Below are 14,831 nucleotides of genomic sequence, written 5' to 3'. Positions count from 1 at the left end.
CATTAAACAGAGACTTTTTTTTCACTTATCATGCATTTAGAGGTCATTTTATAGTAGTACAATATAGCTACTTGATTCTGTTACTATTGCTAGATAGAATTTCATAACATGGGTAAATTAGAGTTTACTCAATTATTTACTTGATCCTTGTGTTATTTATTATTGGATATTTAAATGGTTCCAATTTTTTATTATTACAAATAATGCTGCAATAAACTTTCTGGTATAGCTTTCTATCTTTGTGTACAATTAAGTGATTTTGAGGAATAAATTCCTAAACGCAGAATTTCAATGTGTATGCAAATTTTACCTTTTCACAGATGCTTTATTTATTTATTTTTGTGACACAGAAAAGAGTGAGACAGAGAGAGGGACAGATAGGGTCAGACAGATGGAAGGGAGAAAGATGAGAAGCACCAATTCTTTGTTGTGGCACCTTAGTTGTTCATTGTTTGCTTTCTCATATGTGCCTTGACTGGTAGGGCTACAGCAGAGCAAGTGACCCCCTTTTTTTTTTTTTTTTTTTTTTTTTTTTACAGAGACAGATAGGGACAGACAGACAGGAACGAAGAAAGATGAGAAGCATCAATCATTAGTTTTTCACCTTAGTTGTTCATTGATTGCTTTCTCATATGTGCCCTGACGGTGGGGCTACAGCAGTCCGAGTGACCCCTTGCTCGAGGCAGCAACCTTGGGTCCAAGCTGGTGAGCTTTTGCTGAAACCAGATGAGCCTGCGCTCAAGCTGGCGACCTTGGGGTCTTGAACCTGGGTCTTCCGCATCCCAGTCCAATGCTCTATCCACTGCGCCACTGCCTGGTCAGGCGAGCAAGTGACCCTTTGTTCAAGCCAGGGACCTTAGGCTCAAGCCAGCAACCTTGGGCTTCAAGCCAGTGACCTTTGGGCTCAAGCCAGTGACCATAAGTTCATGTCTCTGATCTCACGCTCATGCCAGCGACCTCATAGCTCAAGTTGGTGAACCCACGCTCAAGCCGGATAAGCCTGCACTCAAGCCAGTGACCTCAAGCCTTAAACCTGTGTTTTCTGCATCCTAGTCTGATGCTCTGTCCACTGTGCCACCGCCTGGTCAGGCTCATAGATTGCCCTCTGTACATGCTTTAGATTGCCTTCTGTACAAATATATATTTCACAGAGTCCATACAAAGTTATATTTTCACTAATGTTACAAGACTTCCAGTTTACCAGCACCATCACTAAATCTTTTTCATTTTTATATTTTAGTTGAGCAAAAATTTTACTGCACTACTGTTTTGATTTGCACTTTCCTGATAGTAGTAAAGTTGAGAATCTTTTTGGGTTTTTTTTTGGGGGGGGGGTTGGGGTTTTTTTTGTATTTTTCTGAAGTTGGAAACGGGGAGGCAGTCAGACAGATTCCCACATGCGGCTGACCGGGATCCATCCGGCATGCCCACCAGGGGTTGATGCTCTGCCCATCTGGGGCATTGCTCTGTTGCAACCAGAGCCATTCTAGCGCCTGAGGCAGAGACCACAGAGCCATCCTCAGCGCCAGGGGAAACTTTGCTCCAATGGAGCCTTGGCTGTGGGAGGGGAAGAGAGAGACAGAGAGGAAGGAGAGGGGGAGGGGTGAAGAAGCAGATGGGCGCTTCTCATGTGTGCCCTGGCCGGGAATCAAACCCGGGACTCCTGCATGCCAGGCCGATGCTCTACCACTGAGCCAACCGGCCAGGGCTTGAGAATCTTTTTATATGTTTATCAGCCACTTGTATACCTTCTTTTGTGAATTGCCTATTTTCTGTTGGGTTCCCTTTGTCTAACAGTTTGGGTTTTTTGTTTGTTTTATGTTTTTTTTTTGTTTTTTTTACAGAGACAGAGAGGGATAGACAGGGACAGACAGACAGGGACAGAGAGAGATGAGAAGCATCAATCATTAGTGTTTCGTTGTACATTGTGACACTTTAGTTATTCATTGATTGCTTTCTCATATTTGACTTGACTGCGGGCCTTCAGCAGACCTAGTAACCCCTTACTCGAGCCAGTGACCTTGAGTCCAAGCTGGTGAACTTTTGCTCAAACCAGATGAGCCCGCGCTCAAGCTGGTGATCTCGGGGTCTCGAACCTGGGTCCTCCGCATCCCCGTCCGACGCTCTATCCACTGCGCCACCGCCTGGTCAGGCTGTCTAACAGTTTTGTTTTGATTTTTTTTTTTTTCCTGAAGTTGGAAACGGGGAGGCAGTCAGACAGACTCCCACATGCACCTGACCGGGATCCACCCGGCATGCCCACCAGGGGGCGATGCTCTGCCCATCTGGGGCGTTGCTCTGTTGCAACCAGGGCCATTCTAGGGCCTGAGGCAGAGGCCATGGAGCCATCCTCAGCGCCCGGGCCATCTTTGCTCCAATGGAGTCTTGGCTGCGGGAGGGGAAGAGAGAGACAGAGAGGAAGGAGAGGGGAAGGGGAGGAGAAGCAGATGGGCGCTTCTCCTGTGTGCCCTGGCCGGGAATCAAACCCAGGACTCCTGCATGCCAGGCCGACACTCTACCACTGAGCCAACCGGCCAGGGACTTGTTTTGATTTTAAAAGATATTATTTATTGATTTTAGAGAGAGGACAGAGAGAGAGGGAGAAAGGGGGGAGGAGCAGAAAGCATCAACTCATAGCAGTTGCTTCCTGTATGTGCCTTGACTGGGTAAGCCCGGGGTTTCAAACTGACGACCTCAGTGTTCCAGGTCAACCGCTTTCTCTACTGCACCACCACAGGTCAGGCTGTCTTTAAATTTTTTTTAAATATCCCTTTTATGATTTTGATTATTTTTAAAAAATATCTCTTTTATGATTGTAGATATTAATTGTTTGTTGCAAATATTTCTCCCAGATAGTCATTTACCCTTTGGGTGGGTTAAAAGTGAGGGGTCACTTGTCTTTTAACTTGATAGTCACACTGATTTACAAGATTCTCAGTTGTATTAGACATTCTCCTGGACTGTGTTATATAAATTCTTTATACAGCATATAAAAAACAGATTTGATCAAATCCATGGGCTAGCTGCTCTCACCAATTTATCCATTAGTAATTTGAGTTAATAACTAAGCACTATACCAGTTCTTGCCTAGAATTCCCTCCTCTTTCTTGCTATCTACAGTTTTTTTGCAGAATCTAGCGTTTTCTTAAGGGTCAATTTAAGAATCAAAGTCCACAGCAATTTCTCTCTTTCTTGTTCTCCATTCATTTGTACATGATCAAGTTAGTTTGTATTTTTTGTGTGCAAACACTGTAACGTCAACCTAATGGTAAGTTACTCCACTGAAGGACCTTGCTATTGCTATACCTCCAGTGTTTCACATATAGTAGGAATCTAGAAAATAGTTGTTGGTTGTTTTAAAATTTCTTTTTTATAGTGTAATACATATTCTGACTTCTCCGCCTATACACACACATACACACACATACACAATGAGCAATTTCCCTATGCATTTCTTCAATCATCTTTTTTTGTGTATAACTGTCTTTTCCATTTCTCATTAGGCCACACCTGTTCATAATGCCTGGGGTTCTAAACCTCAACAATAAAGTGAATGGTGTAGCCCTGGCCGGTTGGCTCAGCGGTAGAGCGTCGGCCTAGCGTGCGGAGGACCCGGGTTTGATTCCCGGCCAGGGCACACAGGAGAAGCGCCCATTTGCTTCTCCACCCCTCCGCCGCGCCTTCCTCTCTGTCTCTCTCTTCCCCTCCTGCAGCCAAGGCTCCATTGGAGCAAAAGATGGCCCGGGCACTGGGGATGGCTCTGTGGCCTCTGCCCCAGGCGCTAGAGTGGCTCTGGTCGCAACATGGCGACACCCAGGATGGGCAGAGCATCGCCTCCTGGTGGGCAGAGTGTCGCCCCCTGGTGGGCGCGCCGGGTGGATCCCGGTCGGGCGCATGCGGGAGTCTGTCTGACTGTCTCTCCCTGTTTCCAGCTTCAGAAAAATGAAAAAAAAAAAAAAAAAAAAAAAAAAAAAAAGTGAATGGTGTAAAGGATCTGATTTCTCAAAATTCTTGGGCAGCTCAAGGAAGAACCTGGCATATATCAAATTTGGAAGACACATCTCTAAAGTTCAACTTATTCCCTGGTAAGTCTTTTTTTTTTTTAATTTTTAATTAATTTTTTTTATTTATTAATTATTAGAGAGGATAGAGAGAGGAAGCGAGAGAGAGAGAAGGGGGAGGAGCTGGAAGCATCAACTCCCATATGTGCCTTGACCAGGCAAGCCCAGGGTTTTGAACCGGCAACCTCAGCATTTCCAGGTCGACGCTTTATCCACTGCGCCCCCACAGGTCAGGCCTTAAAAAAATTTTTTAAAAATATTATTACCTGACCAGGTGGTGGCGCAGTGGATAGAGCGTTGGATTGAGATGTGGAGGATCAAGGTTCAAGACCCCAAGGTCACCAGCTTGAGCGTGGGCTCATCTAGTTTTTTTCTTTTTTTTTTTTTTTTAAATTTTTTTATTTATTCATTTTAAAGAGGAGAGGGAGAGACAGAGAGGAGAGACAGAAGAGAGAAGTGGGGGAGGAGCTGGAAGCATCAACTCCCATATGTGCCTTGACCAGGCAAGCCCAGGGTTTCAAACCGGCGACCTCAGCATTTCCAGGTCGACGCTTTATCCACTGCGCCACCATAGGTCAGGCAGCTCATCTAGTTTGAGCAAAAGCTCACTAGCTTGGACCCAAGGTCGCTGGCTTGAGCAAGGGATTATTCGGTCTGCTGTAGTCCCATGGTCAAGGCACATATGAGAAAGCAATCAATGAACAACTAAAGTGCCACATCGTAAAATTGATGATTGATGCTTCTCATCTCTCTGTGTTTCTATCTGTCTGTCCCCATCTATCCCTATCTATCCCTCTCTCTGACTCTTGCTCTGTCTCTGTAAAAAAATAAAAAAATAAAAAATTATTTATTTTAGAGAGAAAGGAAGGGAGAGAGAGCTACAGGAACACTGATCTGTTCTTGTATGTGACCTGGCTAGCGTTGACCAGCAATCTCTATGCTTCAGACCAGTACTCTGGCCAACCGAGCTGTCCAGCCAGGGCCTTAGTATAGGTTTTTATTTCAGGCTACCTGAGCTCTGGTTGCTCAGAAGCTACCACAGTGCTTGGTGTTATGATGCAATGTGGGCCTACTGAAGACGGACCATGACTTTACTTTAGTTTTTTGGCTTATGTGTTTGTTTTTCAAAGTTGAAAGTCAGAACCTAATCTAAACTACATTAAAATAAAATTGATATTTCATTGATTATTTATGCTGTGCTGATTATTACTTCTGCTTCTATAGTACTTACCTCAAAAGCATTTTTTAAAATTATAGAACATTTCAAAAAGATACAAAAATAGTTTGAATGAACCCTCATGTACTCATTACTCAGCTTCAATGACTCTTAACTTGTGGCACTTTGAGCGCTTCACACCTTCACTCAACGCTCACCTCTTGGGGTGATTTTGATGCAAATCTCAAAACAGCACATAATTTTATACCTAAATATTTTCCTAAGGCTTTTGAAAGACATTGCTGAAACAATGTCCTTTCTGAGATTTGGTTCAAAGCTCTAGAGACTAAAGGTCCATGGTGTGTGTGTTAATCCTCTTCATTTAAACATACATTTTCATTTACTACTCCACATGGCAGTGACTGAGCTGGGAAAACAATGATGAATGCAACATGGAATATAGTAAAAATTAATTTGTTAAGTGTAGCAATGGTGGTGGAACTCAGGGCATCAGGGGACATCATGACAGAGAAATGATAGGCTCTTGAAGGGTGAGGGATGGGATATATTTTAGCTAAAATGCAATTGCTCACGTGGGTTTGTAATGGGTTCTCTTCAATTTAACACTGTCTTCTGGCCCTAGCCTGTTGGCTCAGAGGTAGAGCATCGGCCTGGTGTGTGGACGTCAGGGTTTGATTCCTGGTCAGGGCACACAGGAGAAGTGACCATCTGCTTCTCCACCCTCCCCCCCAATCTTTCTCTCTCCTCTTCCCACAGCCATGGCTTGATTGTATCGAACAAAGTTGGCACTGGGCACTAAGGATAGCTCCATGACTTCAGCCACAGGCACTAAAATAGTTCAGGTGCCGAGCTACGTAACAGTGGTCCAGCTGCGCAGAGCAACACCTGATAGAGGGCTTGCCAGGTAGATTCTGTCCCTGTCTAGGTGCATGTGGGAGTCTGTCTCTGCCTCCCCGCCTCTCACTTAATAAAACAACAACAACAAACACTGTCTTCTACAAATACAGATCTGTGAAAGCTAGTCCTAGAAAGCAGGATCTCATCTTTTGAAATAAGTCAAATAGTTTCCAAACTTCCACTTTTATTCTTTTTTTTACATTCAAATTAACTTCAAATTTGTTGCAAGAATAAACAAAATATTTCCATATACTTTTTAAAAACACACAGATTATTAGCATTTATACTTTATATATACGTGGGAGATACCTAGGGAAAAATTAACTCAAGTGTGGATCATTGTTATGTCTTCAGAGAAACCTCTCCATCTTCTTGGAATTCTAAAAACATTATTTATTTGGAAATGTTTTCTGCCCCATTTGCGCCACTCATTTGCTCTGGTAGGTCTGTGTTTGAGTCCCTGCAGAGGCAAATATTCAAACCTTGTGTGTAAATTTCCATATGCAAGAGGTCTAGACGAATTGCTGGGCCCAGACTTCTCTTTCATACCTGATCTTTTTTCATTTTGAGATGAAGGGAGACATGGTGGGTTAAAAATTACACGCTCTTTGGGGCTCTCTTGCTTCTCTACCTTGGAGAATCTTTTGTCTCATTGTCCTGTCCCAGCTCGAATAAACAATGGTCTCCAGTACTTTTTACCCAATTCACCGATCGCTAACATTTTGTCATGTCTGCTTTCTCTCTGTCTCTCTCTCTACACACACACACACACACACACACACACACACACACACACACACACACTTTGCCTTGATTAATTCTAAAATTAATTGTAAACATCTATATTATTTAGAGTACACATCTTAAGAAAAAGATATTCTCATGTATAACCACAGCTATGTTATTAAGTTCTGAAATGTAGCTTTATCCATACTCAAATTTTGCTAATTGCCTGACCTGTGGTGGCACAGTGGATAAAGTGACAACCTCGAACACTGAGGCGGCTGGTTTGAAACCCCAAGCTTGCCCAGTCAAGGCATCTATGGGAAGCAACTACAAGCTGATGCTTCCTGTTCCTCTTTCCATATCCCTCACGGTATTAGTCTCTCTCTCTCTCTCTCTCTCTCTCTCTCTCTCTCAAAATGTAATAAATGAAATCTTTAAAATATAAATAAATAAAATGATACATTCATTAAGAATAATATGCTATTTCCCCCAATGATGTTCATTACAAACAACGCTGCCATAAACATTCTGGCGTGTCTGTCTTTTGTGCACATTTTAGTGGTTTGGAGAAATAAATTTCTAAAAGTGGAATTCAAAGTGTAGGAGAATTTTATTTACAGTTCATAACTCAGATTTTGCTAATTTATAGTCTATACTTAAATTTTGCTTATTACCCCAGTAATGTTCATTGTGGCCATCCTCCCCACCCCCATCTAGATCAAGGCAGGGTTATTTGTTTCTTTACATAGAAAACAATTACTGGGCCTTTCTTTTGTCTTTCATGGCTCTTTCATTACATTTACATTTTTGAAGAGTGCAGGTTAGTTGATTGTAGAAACTTCCTCAATTTGAATTTGTCTGATTCTTGTTCACCCTTGGGTTTAGATTATGCGCTTTTGGTAAGAATACATGATAATGTGGTGTCCTTCTCAGTTCATCACTTCAGGAAGGAGGACACAAGGTCAGCTTGTCCCATTTATGATGATGTTAATTTTGATCATTTGCATAAAGTGTCTACCAAATTTTTCCATTGATAAGTTAGCATTTTCCCCTATGTAATTAATACCTCACCTTGGGGAACTATTTTAAGGCTATGTAAATATCCTATTCCCCATCTGAATTTCACTGTCACTTTAGATTCCATTGATTCTTGCCTGAAATCAGTTAATACCATGGTTGTTATGAAATGGTGATTTTTCTAATTCTTATTTCTTCTACATTTTTAGATGGCATTCTATCAAACTTTTATTTTTAATTTTACCTTTTATGTCTATAATGAATAAAACTGAGTTCACCAAACATCAATTACCTATTTTACGTAGGACACTGTGCCAGGAGACATCACAAGGAACACAAAGACAAGAAGACCCTGTGGCCCTGCACAAGATTTATTAGGAGAGACAGACTTAAAACAGAAGGTAAGAAAGGCTTTCCTAGGGATCCAAAGTTAATGGGAAGGAAAAGAAACCAAGAGAATGTAATTCTTACTGGGATATACAGAGTGACCTTGGGAGAGAGGTGGGATTTTAGTTGGGCTTATAATTTATGATATGTGTGGTCAAAGAGGCATTTAGAGTTGGAGGGAACAAGAGCAACATTTGAGAAATGACAAATAATCCCTGCGATTAGAGCCTAAGGTTCTTGAGGAAAGTGGCAGGAGACACAGTGAGATTTCAGGCTGGAAAGATTGGCTGGAGTTCCACAAGGTTCTGAGCTGAATAGTGTGGACTCCAAACTATGTACTGGGGGAAGCAATGAAAAATATTTGAGGAGTGGATTACATATCAGACAATGCTTAGGGCATTGACTGTATCTTATTCATTTTTGTATTGTTAGGGCCTGCAACAGTACGCAGCACACAGTGTGTGTTGGATAAATGTTTGCAGGCACCAATGTACCAGATGATTTAGAATAGTGATTGGTCTGTGAGTGTGTGTGCATGCGCACGTGTGCATGTGTGTTTGTGTTGGTCATGATGACGTGTGTCGTGGTAAGGAGAAAGTGGGTCCTTAACTCAGTTCTCTGTTGAAGTGTTCATAAAAAACATTTTAAGTATCAAGGTCTTAGACCACTCCCCCCACCCCAAACTTTATTTTCAATCTCCAGTAAGCAAATTTGGGAATTATTATGGCCATCCTATTAGAAACTATTTCCTTCAATATCTTCTGTGGACTATTTTACAATTTAAAAAACCAAACAATGCAAACAGCTCGTTAAAGATGCATGTAAACTTTAGTTTTAAGAGTCTATACATTTTGCCTGCCTGGGCTGTGGCGCAGTGGATAGAACGTCAGACTGGGATGCGGAAGACCCAGGTTCGAGACCCTGAGATCGCAGCTTGAGCGAGGGTTCATCTGGTTTGAGCAAAAGCTCACCAGCTTGGACCCAAGGTCGCTGGCTCGAGCAAGGGGTTACTCAGTCTGCTGAAGGCCTGCGGTGGTCAAGGCACATATGAGAAGGCCATCAATGAACAATTAAGGTGTTGCAATGCGCAATGAAAAACTAATGATTGATGCTTCTCATTTCTCCGTTCCTGTCTGTCTGTCCCTGTCTATCCCTCTCTCTGACTCTCTCTCTGTCTGTGTAAAAAAAAAAAAGAGTCTATGCATTTTATTAAAACACTGTAAAAAAGTGTATTTTTCACTTACTAGAGGAAAGCAAAGCAACAAAGTAAAGTGAGAAACCCAAAATAACTTTAAGAAAAAAATAATTGTAGCCTGACCAGGCAGTGGTGCAGTGGATAGAGTGTCAGCCTGGGATATTGAAGACCCAGGTTCAAAACCCGGAGGTCTCCAGCTAAGTGCGGACTTATATCTGGCTTGAGCGAGGATCATAGACATGACCCCATGGTTGCTGGCTTAAATCCCAAGGCCACTGGCTTAAGCCAAGAGTCTCTGGCATAGCTGAAACCCCCTCTTCTCTGACACCTCCCATCAAGGCACATATGAGAAAGCAAGCAATGAATAACTAAGGTGCTGCAACTATGAGTTGATGCTTCTCATCTCTCTCCCTTCCTGTTCTGTTTTTTCTCTCTCTCTCTCAAAAAAAGTAGACATTTCACTGTCATTTAAAAAATGAATTAAAACATGTTTATGTTTATAGTTCAAACTTCATAATCTCTCTTCAGCTTGTGTATTCTGCATTGAATCCTGAAAATGTAGTGGCTTCATTAAGAAAGTTTACATGCTGCCCTGGATGGATAGCTTGGTTGATTAGAATGTATCATCTTGATAAGCAAAGGCTCCCGATTCGAGCCCCAGTTAGGGCATATACAGGAACATATTAGTGATTTCAAGCCCCAGGTAGGGCATATACAGGAACATATTAGTGTTTCTGTCTCACCCTATCTGTCTCTCCCTTCTTCTCTCTCTAAAACCAATCAATACATTTTTTAAAAAGAAAAAGTTTACATGCGGGGGTAGGGAGAGTGGAGGAGGATATGGGGGGGATAAACAGTGATGGACAAAGACACACAATACGCCATACAGACATATGTTGTAGAATTGGGTACCTGAAAACTGTATAATGCCATCCCAATAAAATTCTATTTTTTCTTAAAAAAAGAAAGTTTACAAATTTAGACAGTGCAGGGTGTTGGCATTTGTGGCTGTACTTGCTGGTTGCAAATGGAAAACCGTTTGATCATCACCTACAGTTCCAATGAACCTTTAACTGTATACAGGTAACATTTACTTGTTTTCATTAAAAACACTTACAGTGGGCCTTCCGCATCTGCAGGTTTCTCACGTGCACATTCAACCATCTGTGGATCAAAAACACGCCGAAAAAGGCGGCTCACTCTATGGAGCATGCCCACACCTCTCCCCACGCTCTCTCCCCAGGAGCACTCGTCTTGCCTCTCTTTCTCCTAAGCAACAAGGGCCCTTCTTTTGACTCTGTAAGTTGTCTCCTGAATCCATTTCTTCTATGGCTCACTTTTTCTACCTCTGTGACTATCTAAAAACTTTCCCTAAAAAAAAAAAATAATTTGAAAAAGAACAACCCCAGAAAGTTCCTAAAAGCAAAAGTTGAACTTGCCACAAGCCAAGCACTATGCTGAATCCATGCAAATGAAGTGATGTGTTGGTGTACCCTGTCACAGCCCATATGCAAATAGAGGTTACATGCAAATACTGTGCCATTTACTATAAGGGATTAGAGCATCACGAGATCTTGGAATACAAAGGGATTCCTGGAACCCAGTCCCCTCCAATACCGAGGGACAACTGTATTCTGATTGCAAATGGCAATTGTAGAAAATTGAAAAATTACTGAAAAGTATAAAGCAAAATTGCTGACCTGTGGTGGCTCAGTGGATAAAGCGTCACCTTGGAATGCTGAGGTCACCGGTTTGAAACCCTGGGCTTGCCTGGTCAAGGCACATCCGAGAAGCAACTATCACCAGTTGGTGCTTTCTGCTCTTCCCCAACCCTCTCTTACAACAAACAAACAAAAAAAGCAAAACAAAACTACCCATCATATGTCCATCCAGTGATAGTCACCAAAATATACCTTTTGTATTTTATTTGTATGTGTTTATAAAACTGAAACATTTTTAATTAACATACCATGAATATTTTCCCATGTGACTGACTGTTCTTTAAGAAAACGATTTTCAGTGGTGAAACAGTAGCCATTGCACAGATGTATTATTTAATTATTTTTATATTGTTGGACACCTGGGTTATAGATCTCCTAGAAGGGAAATTATTCCCTTAAACGGGTTGTTTACATTTTTAGCTTTCTTCATATTTAGTGTCCAGTTGTCCTCAAATGTTATACAAGTTCACACAACCATCACCATTGGGTAGAATTTAAGGTATGAAGAGTCAGCATTGGTATTAGCACTATTTTTACACATTTCATTGACAGAGCAAGCTCCAGAAGGGTGTTCTCTTGTTCGATTAAGCAGTAGCTGCGCTTGCTCCACAGCCCTGTTAGCCTAGTGCTCCCTAATCATCTGAACAGTCAATTGCTCATTGTGATGCCAGCGATGTGTCTCCTTAATGTTCTAGAAGATTGTTTGGTGCAATTGCTTCAGTTCAGAATTTTTCTCTTCACCTTCCCTTATGATGTTTAGAGTCAGAATTCAAATACTATACAATTATTAAAGCTACAGTATGCCTGATCTGTAACTTGGTTCAAGGTATTCTATTTACATCTTTTTTGTCTGCCTATCACACCAACAAAGAGGAACAAAGCAATCCCAGTTTCCCTGAAAGGTAAAATTCTACCTTTTTTTGGTTGTATCATTAGAGTTTAAAAAAATATGTTAAATTATGGTACATGTGGAATAAGTGTGCAGTGAGAGTTTGATGAGATAGTTCAGGAATACATTTAAATCCAGACTTAAATATAAAATTTAATTACTGGGGTAGGAGATAGTAAAAATATAATTTTTTTTCTTAAGATGTTATTTTAATGTATACAAAAAAAGAAGGATATAATACCATTTAAATTGGATATTTTTTCATCACAAAAGAAATGAACAGAGAATCTTTTCTCATGTCTCAATCTTTTGAGTCAAGTAGTTTGAATTTTGCCTAATCTCATTGAAGCTGGTATTTACTATGTTATTTTCTCAATTACTTTTTTTTGGATGTGGGTCTTGCAGCAGTTGTCATGAATGAAAAAAAAATTAAGAACGTGAAATGTTTTAGAGGACAATAATTATATTTTATGTGTCTATTCAGACAGATTCTAACACTAGATGGACAAGCAAAAAATATCATAAAAGTCTATTTAAATTGAGTAATCTAATTCTAGAGAAGATTGTATTCTCTTACAATTTTTTTTTTACTCGTTCTTGCGATTTTCCTGTGGCCCAATACACTCAGTAATTTGATTCTGATATTACAGAAATGGAATATTCCAATAATAATATCTTCCAATCAAAGTGAATAAAATGTTATCTAAAATGCCCTAGCTTCCTTAATTTCAAACTCTCTCTGACGTTTTCGCCAAACAGCTGAACACAGATATTTCTTTTGCCGTTGTCGTCCTGTGAACATTGCCCTAGAGATAGCTCCATATTTCTCTCATCTCATCATTCAGAAGCTATTTATCCCATTTTTTTTCCACTGCCTCCTTCAAGCTCCCCCTCCCCCATCGTTGAATGCCTGTTCAGCCCCCACACATTCAGGAGTATTTATTCCCGTAAAGATAGTGACACTTATGGTTTATTCTAAGACTAAATCTGTGTTGCCCAGTGACTAAGGACTTAAGTATGCACACTGCTTCTACCCTTACCCTCCTACCTAACTTGACTACTCAACTTTTTTATTTCTTCTCCCTCAGAATTCTCTGTTTTGGCACAGTTCAGTTAACACACCACTGCCAGGCCACTAATTGATTTCTGAAACCTGACATTTGTTTTTTGTTTTCTCCTATCTTCCCTAATGGTACAAGCACTACTAAGCAGGAAGGAATGCAAAGAACTAGAAAGTTCAAAGTAATTGAGGATCTGTCCATTCACACAGCCTGGCATCAGGCCAGTGTAGAACCTGGAACATTTGAAAAATATTTATCAGGTTTTAACCCTTTTTGCTAAGTCGGTGAAGCAGGTTTGCTGCTGTAGCATTTGTGTTAACACTAGCAGCAAGTGAGCTTGGTTGAGCATGTTCTATGTTCAGAATCACATGGCAAACGTCTCAAAAAAGGATTACTTTCCCATTTCCGTACTATTGTACAGTGTAAGCTAGTTATTTTCTGTGAGATTGCAGAGCTGGACATTTCAGGGAAACCATTACTTAAAAGCGGCAGCCCTATTTAATGAATTCTTATGTCAGAAATGAAATTTAAACAAATGCCACTGTATTTGGGCCAAAAAAAATTGTATTTAGCTTTTCTTAATGTAAATGTGTTGCAAACCCAACCATAGCTAGGCTCATATATATATATATTCATTAATAAAAGTGGAAATATGAAAATAATGAATAGGACTATAAAAATGTCTTATTATTTATCAAATAGCTGAGTTTTTTTTGTGTGTGTGTGAACATTAGGAAAGCGTTTTTTAAATGAAATCAGGTTTATAAATGGTGTGAAATATAGAAACATTTCCAGTAAAATAACTGGATTTTACTGCAGTGACAATTTAGGTTGAAGTAACAGCCCACTGCCACTGGTAAAAAGAAAACAAAAGGAAACATTTAGATAGTCTTAAATGCAAAATAAAATATAAATGAATACTAAAGTGTATTAATACTAAGTTAGATTTAAATTAAAATTAAGAAGAATACAGAAGTTCTATTCCTATATCACAGGTTTGATCATGTCATCAGCATTAAATAACTGAAAATCTTTCAAAGTTAAATTTTTTTAAAAGAGTTATGTTAAATTCCATGCCAGTTCTATAAACTGTTTCTAAGTTATTAATTACATAACTGGAATCACTATTAGAGAAAATCAGGATAGCTTTTAAGAGGTGAAGGTGAATAATACGGGATTGCATCTTTAGAAAAAATTTTGTAAAAACATAAATTTGGCAAGATGAAAGTAGTCGTCAGGCATTCTCTGAAAGCAGTGATCACAACTATAACAAAAGGAAATGAAGGGCAGAAAAAATTTCACAGCATAATTTTGATTCCTAATAATAAATACCTCTAATAGTTAATGTGTAGATTAATTTTCAAAATATACATACTGAAGTGAGATTCATAACTGATAGATTTACTCTTTAAAGTGAACATCTTTCTACAATCTTTTTAAAGCTGTTTTACTGTGAAGGGATGAGTAGTGGGCTGTAGTATATGTAAAATTGTCTATTGGTACAATGTGCTGTCCACATATATACATATGTAGTAATACTTCAGTCATTTTTATTGCAGTTTATTGTTCCAGTTTTCAAATAAGCCAGATAAAGTCATATTCGAGAACATTAAGGATTAAGGAAAGAGGTTTCCTTGGGTGATTGATGGCAAATTCACATTCTCATTGTAACAGTAAATGGACAGTAATAGATTTGGCTA

Source organism: Saccopteryx bilineata, chromosome 6 (genome assembly GCF_036850765.1).
Source record: "Saccopteryx bilineata isolate mSacBil1 chromosome 6, mSacBil1_pri_phased_curated, whole genome shotgun sequence".
Lineage (NCBI taxonomy): Eukaryota > Metazoa > Chordata > Mammalia > Chiroptera > Emballonuridae > Saccopteryx > Saccopteryx bilineata.
Note: the sequence above shows the minus strand (reverse complement) of the source record.